The following is a 12,027-nucleotide window of genomic DNA, read 5'->3' as shown; positions in this document are numbered from 1 at the left end:
GAGAATGTCGTCCCCACAGTGACTGTACGTACATACCCCAACCAGAAGCCATAGATTAAAGGAAACATTCGCACTGAGCTAAAGGGTAGAGCTGCTGCTTTCAAGGTGCGGGACTCTAACCCGGAAGCTTACAAGAAATCCTGCTATGCCCTGCGACAAACCATCAAACAAGCAACGCGTCAATACAGGGCTAAGATACTTCAACGGCTCCAAAGTTTGTCGGATGTGGCAGGGCTTGCAAACTATTAGACTACAAATGGAAGCACAGAGGCGAGCTGCCCAGTGGCACGAGCCTACCAGATGAGCTAAATCACTTCTATGCTTGCTTCGAGGCAAGCAAAACTGAGGCATGCATGAGAGCATTAGCTGTTCTGGACGATTGTGTGATCACGCTCTCCGTAGCTGACGTGAGTATGACCTTTAAACAGGTCAACATACACAAGGCTGCGGGGCCAGACGGATGACCACGACGTGTGCTCCGGGCATGTGCTGACCAACTGGCAGGTGTCTTCACTGACATTTTCAACATGTCCCTGATTGAGTCTGTAATACCAACATGTTTCAAGCAGACCACCATTGTCCCTGTGCCGACGAACACAAAAGCAACCTGCCTAAATGGACTACAGACCCGTAGCAAAGACGTCCATAGCCATGAAGTGCTTTGAAAGGCTGGTAATGGATCACATCAACACCATTATCCCAGAACATCTAGAACCACTACAATTTACATACCGCACAAACAGATCCACAGATGATGCCATCTCTATTGCACTCCACACTGCCCTTTCCCACCTGGACAAAAGGAACACCTATGTGAGAATGATATTCATTGACTACAGCTCAGCATTCAACACCAGAGTACCCTCAAAGCTCATCACTAAGCTAAGGAACCTGGGACTAAACACCTCCCTCTACAACTGGATCCTGGACTTCCTGACTGCCGCCCCCAGGTGGTGAGGGTAGGTAGCAACACATCTGCCACGCTGATCCTCAACACTGGAGCTCCCCAGGGGTGTGTGCTCAGTCCCCTCCTGTACTCCCTGTTCACCCACAACTGCATGGCCAGGCATGACTCCAACACCATCATTAAGTTTGCAGACAACACAACAGTAGTAGGCCTGATTATCGACAACGACGAGACAGCCTATAGGGAGGTCAGAGACCTGGCCGGGTGGTGCCAGAATAACAACCTATCCCTCAACGTAACCAAGACTAAGGAGATGATTGTGGCCTACAGGAAAAGGAGCACAGAACACGCCCCCATTCTCATCGATGGGGATGTAGTGGAGCAGGTTGAGAGCTTCAAGTTCCTTGGTGTCCACATCACCAAACTAGAATGGTCCAAACACACCAAGACAGTCGTGAAGAGGGCATGACAAAGCCTATTCCCCCTCAGGAAACTAAAAAGATTTGGCATGGGTCCTGAGATGCTCAAAAGGTTCTACAGCTGCAACATTGAGAGCATCCTGACCGGTGGCATCACTGCCTGGTATGGCAATTGCTCGGCCTCCGACTGTAAGGCGCTACAGAGGGTTTTGCATACGGCCCAGTACATCACTGGGGCTAAACTACCTGCCATCTAGGACCTCTACACCAGAAGGTGTCAGAGGAAAGCCCTAAAAATTGTCAAAGACCACAGTCACCCTAGTCATAGACTGTTCTCTCTACTACCGCATGGCAAGCGGTACCGGAGTGCCAAGTCTAGGACAAAAAGGCTTCTCAACAGTTTTTACCCCCAGCCCATAAGACTCCTGAACAGGTAACCAAATGGTTGCCCGGACTATTTGCATTGTGTGCCCCCCCAAACCCCTCTTTTACGCTGCTGCTACTCTCTGTTTTTCATATATGCATAGTCACTTTAACTATACATTCATGTACATACTACCTCAATTGGCCCGACCAACCAGTGCTCCCGCACATTGGCTAACCGGTTAGTCAACTGAATTTTGGCCCAGTCCACCTGACAGAACTGGTGTAACTGAGTCAGGTTTGTAGGCCTCCTTGCTCGCACATGCTTTTTCAGTTCTGCCCACAAATTTTATATGGGATTGAGGTCAGAGCTTTGTGATGGCCATTGACTTTGTTGCCCTTAAGCCATTTTGCCACAACTTTGGAAGTATGCTTGCGGTCATTGTCAACATAGTACCCTCCAAACTCGTCACCAAGCTCGAGGCCCTGGGTCTCGACCCCACCCTGTGCAACTGGGTACTGGACTTCCTGATGGGCCTCCCCCAGGTGGTGAGGGTAGGTAACAACATCTCCACCCCGCAGATACTCAACACTGGGGCCCCACAAGGGTGCGTACTGAGCCCTCTCCTGTACTCCCTGTTCACCCACGACTGCGTGGCCATGCACGCCTCCAACTCAATCATCAAGTTTGCAGACGACACTACAGTGGTAGGCTTGATTACCAACAACGACGAGACATCCTACAGGGAGGAGGTGAGGGCCCTCGGAGTGTGGTGTCAGGAAAATAACCTTACACTCAACGTCAACAAAACAAAAGACATGATTGTAGACTTCAGGAAACAGCAGAGGGGGCACCCCCCTATCCACATCGACGGGACGGTAGTGGAGAGGATAGTAAGTTTTAAGTTCCTCGGTGTACACATCACGGACAAACTGAATAGGTCCACCCACACAGACGGCGTCGTGAAGGCGCAGCAGCGCCTCTTCAACCTCAGGAGGCTGAAGAAATGTGTCTTGTCACCAAAAGCACTCACAAACTTCTACAGATGCACAATCTGCCTGGTACGGCAACTGCTCCGCCAACAACCGTAAGGCTCTCCAGAGGGTAGTGAGGTCTGCACAACGCATCACCGGGGCAAACTACCTTCCCTCCAGGACACCTACACCACCCAATGTCACAGGAAGGCCATAAAAATCATCAAGGACAACAACCACCCGAGCCACTGCCTGTTCACCCCGTTATCATCCAGAAGGCGAGGTCAGTACAGGTGCATCAAAGCAAGGACCGAGAGACTGAAAAACAGCTTATATCTCAAGGCCATCAGACTGTTAAACAGCCACCACTAACATTGAGTGGCTGCTGCCAACACACTGACTCAACTCCAGCCACTTTAATTATGGAAATTCATGTACAAATATATCACTAGCCACTTTAAACAATGCTACTTATTATGTTTACATACCCTACATTACTCATCTCATATGTATATGTATATACTGTACTCTATATCATCTACTGCATCTTTATGTAATACATGTATCACTAGCCATTTACACTATGCCACTTTGTTTACATACCCTACATTACTCATCTCATATGTATACACTGTACTCTATACCATCTACTCCATCTTGCCTATGCCGTTCTGTACCATCACTCATTCATATATCTTTATGTACATATTCTTTATCCCTTTACACTTGTGTGTATAAGGTAGTAATTTTGGAATTGTTCGGTTAGATTACTCGTTGGTTATTACTGCATTGTCAGAACTAGAAGCACAAGCATTTTGCTACACTCTTATTAACATCTGCTAACCATGTGTATGTGACAAATCAATTTGATTTGAACATGGAAGAACCATTTGCGACCAAACTTTAACTTCCCGACTGATTTGAGATGTTGCTTCAATATATCCACATAATTTTCCTACCTCATGATGCTATCTATTTTGTGAAGTGCACCAGTCCCTCCTGCAGCAAAGCACCCCCACAAAATGATGCTGCCGCCACATGATGCTTCACGGTTGGGATGGTGTTCTTCAGCGTGCAAGCCTCCCCCTTTTTCCTCCAAACATAACGATGGTCATTATGGCCAAACAGTTCTAGTTTTGTTTCATCAGACCAGAGGATATTTCTCCAAAAATTACAATAATTGTCCCTATGTGCAGTTGCAAACCATAGTCTGGCTTTTTTATGGCGGTTTTGATGCATTGGCTTCTTTCTTGCCGAGCGGCATTTCAGGTTATGTCGACATAGGACTCATTTTACTGTGGATATAGATACTTTTGTACCCATTTCTTCCAGCATCTTCACAAGGTCCTTTGCTGTTGTTCTGGGATTGATTTGCACTTTTCGCACCAAAGTACGTTCATCTCTAGGAGACAGAACGCATTTCCTTCCTGAGCGGTATGACGGCTGCGTGGTCCCATGGTGTTTATACTTGCGTACTATTGTTTGTACAGATGAACACATTTTTTTCTGAGGTCTTGGCTGATTTCTTTTGATTTTCCCATGATGTCAAGCAAAGAGGCACTGAGTTTGCAGGTAGGCCTTGAAATACACCCACAGGTACACCTCCAATTGATTCAAATGATGTCAATTAGCCTATCAGAAGCTTCTAAAGCCATGACATAATATTCCGTAATTTTCCAAGCTGTTTAAAGGCACAGTCAACTTAGTGTATGTAAACTTCTGACCCACTGGAATTGTGATACAGTGAATTATACCTACACATATTGAGCATAGCTCATGTTCTAGACAGAAGCAGGCTACAAGGCAGACCAATCCGAGATCTTCTCTTGGCATGTCAAGCCTATCCATTATCTCAGCCAATCATGGCTCGTGGGAAGGTTCCTGACTTTTTCCATGGCTAAACCAACTAGGCTCCTAATTTAACAAATGTATTCATATTTACAGATGGCATTCATGTGCCTTAATGACAAACTTGTAAGTTCACATGTTCCAGAAGGCATTTCTAACAAAAAATATATAGATTTTTTAAAAATTGTTTACGTTCAAATGCCTCTCCTGTGAAGTAGTGACGCGTGACATATGCATAATTTCCTGAAACGAGTTATATATTTCTGTATTTAAATTTCAATAAATGTAAGTCTAAGAGCTTTCCACACCTGGATTGTGCAACATTTGCCCATACTTTTCAAAATTCTTTAAGCTCTGTCCAATTGGATGTTGATCATTGCTAGACAACCATTCAGGTCTTGCCATAGTTATTCAAGTACACTGAACAAAAATATAATGTAAAAAGTGTTGGTCCCATGTTTCATGAGCTGAAATAAAAGATCCCAGAAATGTTTCATATGCACAAAAAGCACATATTTCTCTCAAATGTTGTGCAATAATTTGTTTACATCCCTATTCGTGAGCATTTCTCCTTTGCCAAGATAATCCATCATCCTGACAGGTGTGGTATATCAAGAAGCTGATTAAACATCATTATCATTGCACAGGTGCACCTTGTACTGGGGACAATAGCACATCCGGCATCTTCACCTGCGGGATCATCTGAGACCAGCCACCCAGACAGCTGATGTACCTGTGGGTTTGTCTGAGACCAGCCACCCAGACAGCTGATGTACCTGTGGGTTTGTCTGAGACCAGCCACCCAGACAGCTGATGTAACTGTGGGTTTGTCTGAGACCAGCCACCCAGACAGCTGATGTAACTGTGGGTTTGTCTGAGACCAGCCACCCAGACAGCTGATGTAACTGTGGGTTTGTCTGAGACCAGCCACCCAGACAGCTGATAAAACTGTGGGTTTGTCTGAGACCAGCCACCCAGACAGCTGATAAAACTGTGGGTTTGTCTGAGACCAGCCACCCAGACAGCTGATGTACCTGTGGGTTTGTCTGAGACCAGCCACCCAGACAGCTGATGTAACTGTGGGTTTGTCTGAGACCAGCCACCCAGACAGCTGATGTAACTGTGGGTTTGTCTGAGACCAGCCACCCAGACAGCTGATGTAACTGTGGGTTTGTCTGAGACCAGCCACCCAGACAGCTGATGTAACTGTGGGTTTGTCTGAGACCAGCCACCCAGACAGCTGATGTAACTGTGGGTTTGTCTGAGACCAGCCACCCAGACAGCTGATAAAACTGTGGGTTTGTCTGAGATCAGCCACCCAGACAGCTGATAAAACTGTGGGTTTGTCTGAGACCAGCCACCCAGACAGCTGATAAAACTGTGGGTTTGTCTGAGACCAGCCACCCAGACAGCTGATAAAACTGTGGGTTTGTCTGAGACCAGGCACCCAGACAGCTGATAAAACTGTGGGTTTGTCTGAGACCAGCCACCCAGACAGCTGATAAAACTGTGGGTTTGTCTGAGACCAGCCACCCAGACAGCTGATAAAACTGTGGGTTTGTCTGAGACCAGCCACCCAGACAGCTGATAAAACTGTGGGTTTGTCTGAGACCAGCCACCCAGACAGCTGATAAAACTGTGGGTTTGTCTGAGACCAGCCACCCAGACAGCTGATAAAACTGTGGGTTTGTCTGAGACCAGCCACCCAGACAGCTGATGTACCTGTGGGTTTGTCTGAGACCAGCCACCCAGACAGCTGATATACCTGTGGGTTTGTCTGAGACCAGCCACCCAGACAGCTGATGTACCTGTGGGTTTGTCTGAGACCAGCCACCCAGACAGCTGATGTAACTGTGGGTTTGTCTGAGACCAGCCACCCAGACAGCTGATGTAACTGTGGGTTTGCACAACCAAAGAATTTCTGCACAAACTGTTTCTGACAGTCTCAGCGAAGCTCATCTACGTGCTCGTCGTCCTCACCAGGGTCTTGACCAGACTGCAGTTCGGCATTGTAACAGACTTCAGTGAGAAAATTCTCACCTTCGATGGGCACTGGCACGCTGGAGAAGTGTGCTCTTCACAGATGAATCCCAGTTTCAACTGTATTGGGCAGATGGCAGACAGCGTGTATGGTGTTGTGTGGGCGAGCGGTTTGCTGATGTCAATGTTGTGAACAGAGTTCCCCATTGTGGCGGTGGGGTTATGGTATGTGCAGGCATAAGCTACAGACAACGAACACAATTGCATTTTATCGATGGCAATTTGAACGTACAGAGATAACGTGACGAGATCCTGAGTCCCATTGTCGTGCCATTCATCCGCCAAACGCACTGTCCCTTGTCACAAGCATTTGTACACAATACGTCTAAGAGCTGAAAATGGCCTGCATATTCAGACATGTCACCCATTGAGCATGTTTGGGATGTTCTGGATCGACAGAGTGTTCCAGTTTCCAACAATATCCAGCAACTTCAGCTTCTCTCCTATCACAGCCATTATACTCTGTTTTAAAGTCACCATTGGCCTCATGCTGAAATCCCTGAGTTGGTTTCCTTCCTCTCTGTCAACAGTCAGGAAGGACACATGTATCTTTGTAGTGGCTAAGTGTATTGATACACCATCCAAAGTGTAATGAAAAACATCAGCATGCTCAAAGGGATATTCAATGTCTGCTTTCATTTTATTACCCATCTACCAATATGTTCCATTTTTTGCAAGGAATTGGTGGTTGAAACAGTTTGAAATTCACAGCTTGACTGCGGGACCTTACAGATAATTTTATGTGAGGGGTACAGAGATGATGTCCATGCAGCTTACTGACTTGTTTCTGAACTTATTTAGGCTTGCCATATTGCTTATTGACTCAAGATATTTCAGTGTTGTCTTTAAGTAATTTGTAAACATTTCAAAAACCATAATTCCCCTTTTAAATGGGGTTTATGTGTATGCCAGTGAAAAGAAAGCTACATTGTATCCATTTTAAATTCAGGCTGTAACAACAAAATGTGGAAAAAGTTAAGAGATGTGAATACTTTCTGAAAGCAACTGTATGGAGGAAACAGGCAATCACTTTTTTAAACAGCCTGCTTGAGATTCAAGCTTGAGGTGGGGGTTTTTCTTCTATAATTTATGCTTTTGGCCACCAACACGAGTAAAGGACAAGTCAACAACATTATTTGGCTACGAGTTAACAGATTATGAACTTTTAAGTGAGATTTTCACTGGACAGTTACTTATTTAGAGCTCAGAGTTAGAATGACTAGTCTATAGGCCTACATTAGTCAAGGAAACACCAATCATTTACATTTACATTTAACAATCAGAAGGATATTCCAATTTAGCAGCATTTCAGTGGGTGTTCTGTCAAGAGAAATGAGTCGTTAGGCCAGTGTTTCCCAAACTCGGTCCTGGGGAGGGGTGCACGTTTTGGTTTTTGCCCTAGCACTACACAGCAGATTCAAATAATCAAAGCTTGATGATTACTTTATTTGAATCAGGTGGCAAAACCCCAAAACCTGCACCCAGTTGGGTCCCAAGGATCGAGTTTGGGAATAGCTGCATAAAAGGCTCTGCATGGTCAATCGGACTTCTGCAGTGACCGTACAGCCTCTACACAAGTTAGGGCATTCATACTTATTGTGCTTCGCAGAACTGTCATGAAGGAGCTTGTCAAGTTAGTAAGTATGTGTTTATACTGGACCTCCCGCACACACCTACCGTCAACCAATCAGGTCAATGCGGAGCTACATGAAGCACTCAGCATTGTTACAAAATTTGAGAGACGCACTGCGATGCAGTACAGAACACAATTTGGCCTCTGTGTGCCTCCGGAGGCTCCGCGATTGCATCACACACTCCATACGGAGCCTCCGACCACATACATATCAAGCATCAATTTGCTTTCAGGTTACGTGGGATATTTCCGCACTAGACAGGTCTCAATGAAAAGTCCAAGAAGTGACTAAGGTGTTACTGATAATTTCAGACCTACGCTGCATTCATACGCCAGTCTGAACTAGGAAACGCGGAAATTTGACTTGCTGATTAGTTGAACGCCACACATGTATAACTACAGGTCGGAAATGTTCGACTTCCGACTAGCATGTGAACAAGGCACTGACGAACCAAAATCAACCAATGTGTCATCTGAGAATGCTAATTAACGCTACACATTAATTACGGGACTATTTAATGTGCTATTCGGAACAAGGGAAGTATATCCAGTTAGCCAGTCTGAAATGTCAGTTCCTTGTTCCGACTAGGTCATTAACACCGCAACTGACAGCGAAGGTCATCTTTTACCGCCACCACTGCTCGTCTTTCACATCTCTCTCAAAGTCTATCTCGGAACCACAAGGAGCAACTCAGCGCAGCAGGAATGTTCATTCATACCATTGAGAATATTCCAATAGGGGCAGCGCGCACCGTATGGTCCAAATTGCTTGTTGCAAATTCAGGCTATCCCCATTTGTCTTTAGGCTTTCTACAAATAACTTTAGCTTGTATTGGCATGTCATATATTAAGCACTAAATTAAGCACTAAATTAAGCAACAACTGTGAAATTAATTCTGATGAGGGTGACAACTTGATCCATTGCGAAGAGAATGTTCAGATAAACGTTAAATGTTTGGAAATATTCCTTGCAAATAGAACAGATTAATCATTACAGAAATTGAGCTCCGTCCTTTGGACTTGTTTGAAAGATGATCCAAGCAGATAACATAGTCCCACCCACTAGTAACTATATCGAAAGGGATATGTTGCAAATTAATTAATGCCGCGACCAAAAGCAAGAGACGAGGCGAGAACTGTGTCGCTGCAATTCAGAAAGTAAACATTTGGATATGCCTAAATAGGAAATTGAATACAACAATCGCTTACACGTTTGAGATGAAAACTGCAGTGAATTAAATCCAGCACAAATTGAAGGAAGTATTACTCCATGGCTTGCTGTGTGAATGAATGCTGAGGCTGGGATGCCTTTTGGTCCAATGACTCGCGAGTAAAAAGAGGAAATGGCACTCAACCGGCAGTGACGTGATTAAAAACGTAGACATTTCCAGGTGGTACAGCGAAATATTGAAATAATTTAAGAACTGGAGACTGCGTGCAACATATCCGACCGTTGTTTTCAAGGTAATCTGTTCTCGTAAAGTCTTCGCATAAATGTATATTGATCAGCATTCCGTTGTTGCAGTGGTGCGGTGAGGAAGACTATGCAGAGGGCTCCTGTACATTTGTAAATATTTTGTTTTAAGTATTTTGATTGCATTTTTAAGCAATTATTTGTTTTTGTGACTTCATTAATTTTCTTAATATTGGGTGGTTTTGTCCAATGGACTAATGGCACGACAGTTTGTTTTCGGCTTGGCTAGGTGGTTATTCAATCATTTGAATGACGCATCAATACAGCATATTCTTTTTTTTATTGCTGGTTGCATCAACGATGTGGACTTGTGCATGTGACATTAAACATTTTAAACTTGAGAGGGCTCACCTCATAGGGAACTGTTTCCTGACTACTTCCTATGTGTGGTGATCTTTCTGGCGCTTATAGCTGCCAAACATCACCCAGGTGGGTGCTACACTTCAGTAGTGGACTATCCAGCCTACCTACAGAGGAGGAGGAGGAGACAACAGACGAGGTGCCTGATGAAGATCTCTGGGCTTGTCCAAGTAACTGACTGACACGGCTCCCTCTCTGTGGCCATCGAAGCTCCCTCCTCGTAAACTACTGCCCAGCCTTTCTGAACTGCCTGTCTGAACAACACATTATCTGAATCTGTGGAAGACCATCGCCCAAGACCTGACAGATCTCTACATTTGTTTTGTTTGTTTTTACAGGGTCTTTGAGATTCTCTTTAATGAAAAGCGCAATATAAAATAAATGTATTACTATTAGCGCACAGGGAGCAGCGCAACCAGCGGCGGCGACATCCAAAAACATGACATTGTTTGGATGAATATAAAATGTTAATATCTTCGTTGTGAGTGATACATTTTTTTTTTGGTCCTCAGCGTCAATTATTTGAATAATTTAATGGGTGTTTTGTGCACTAATTCATGACTAAAGTGTGTTATTAGGACTTTTAAAATCGGACATCTCTGGGGCTCCCGTCTAAGGCATTGCATCTGTGCTAGAGGCGTCACTACAGACACCCTGGTTTGAATCCAGGCTGTATCGCAACCAGCTGTGATTGGGAGTCCCATATGGTGGTGCACAATTGGCCCAAGCGTCGTCCGGATTTGGCCGGTGTAGGCCGACATTGTAAATATGAATTTGTTCCTAACTGACTTGCCTAGTTAAATAATAAACAAATGTGGCCATCTACAGAATGGAAATTGTGTTTCTGGGTGGGGTGTCAGTTAAACTGCAGTACTGAAGCAAAACTGTAGGAGCCGTACAATCCGTGCTTCTAGATCGGAACCCTGGCCCCTAGGGACCAGCCCGGCAAGGAAGTTTAGCTATTCATAATGGGGATTCAACTGAAATTTTAAAAAGCATCTTTATTAACCCGAAGAGAAATTCTTGTGATTGTAGCGATTCCCATCTTGCACAGGTTGAGAGCAGTTCTTGACGTGTCCGCGTAGAAATGGTTTTGTTGTGGGTGATGTTCCCATTTAGGTCTATTGCAGGGTATAAAATACAGCTTTCCATTAGGGCTACATTTGATTACAGTACAAATGTGATAAAGTGCGTTTGAGTGAGACTGTAAGAACCGCATGCTCTCCTCTCACCTGTGTTAACACTTCCTGGTTTGTGTAACATGTGACCTGTGGCCTATAACCCATTGTGGAAGTGCCCCTACAGGGATTGTCAGAGAGGGAGAGGGTCCACTCCCGTCAAAATCTGTCCACATGGGAATACATCTCATCCTTATGTACAGTATCTCTGGGATTGTCCATCGGTCATGAAGTCATAAATCAAATCAAATTTTATTGGTCGTACACGTGATTAGCAGATGTTATTGCGGGTGTATCGAAATGCTTGCGCTTTAGCTCCGACAGTGCAGTAATATCTAACAATTTACACAACATATATCCAATAGACACAAATCTAAGTAGGAATGAATTAAGACTATATACATATGGACGAGCGGAATGGACTAAGATACAGTAGAATAGTATAGAATACAGTATATACTTATGAGATTAGTAATGCCAGATATGTAAACATTATTAAAGTGACTAGTGTTCCATTCCTTAAAGGGGCCAGTGATTTCTAGACTATGCCAATAGGCTGCAGCTTCTAATGTGTTAGTGATGACTGTTGTGGAGAGCCTTTGTCGTACCAGGTGGTGATACAGCCTGACAGGATGCTTTCAATTGTGCATCTGTAAAAGTTTGAGGGTTTTAGGTGACAAGCCAAATTTCTTTAGCCACCTGAGGTTGAAGAGGCTCTTTTGCGCCTTCTTTACCACACTTTCTGTGTGGGTGGTCCATTTCAGTTTGTCAGTGATGTGTACACCAAGGAACTTGAAGCTTTCCACCTTCTCCACTGTGGTCCCGTCGAT

At 44.7% G+C, this 12,027-nt stretch overlaps 1 protein-coding gene and 1 long non-coding RNA gene across 3 annotated transcripts in view; one reads left to right on the top strand and one right to left on the bottom strand.

Moving 5' to 3' along the window:
• Window positions 1-9,484, bottom strand: part of LOC115128660 (oxysterol-binding protein-related protein 3-like) — a 41,378-nt gene extending 31,894 nt beyond the window's left edge. Inside the window, exon 1 of the mRNA XM_065017926.1 lies at window positions 9,395-9,484. The gene's annotated coding sequence lies outside the window, so the exon portion shown is untranslated. The remainder of the gene's footprint in view (window positions 1-9,394) is intronic.
• LOC115128661 (uncharacterized) lies at window positions 7,964-10,497 on the top strand. Of its 2 annotated transcripts, none has more exons than XR_003863541.2 (2): window positions 7,964-8,189; window positions 10,071-10,497. It is a non-coding gene; the product is annotated as an uncharacterized LOC115128661 (long non-coding RNA). The 2 variants fall into 2 exon arrangements; XR_003863542.2 differs by lacking the exon at window positions 7,964-8,189 and adding an exon at window positions 9,536-9,649.
• The last annotated feature ends 1,530 nt before the right edge of the window (window positions 10,498-12,027 follow it).

Source organism: Oncorhynchus nerka, linkage group LG4 (genome assembly GCF_034236695.1).
Source record: "Oncorhynchus nerka isolate Pitt River linkage group LG4, Oner_Uvic_2.0, whole genome shotgun sequence".
NCBI classification, from domain to species: domain Eukaryota; kingdom Metazoa; phylum Chordata; class Actinopteri; order Salmoniformes; family Salmonidae; genus Oncorhynchus; species Oncorhynchus nerka.
Note: the sequence above shows the minus strand (reverse complement) of the source record. Positions and strands in the feature narration are given on the sequence as shown.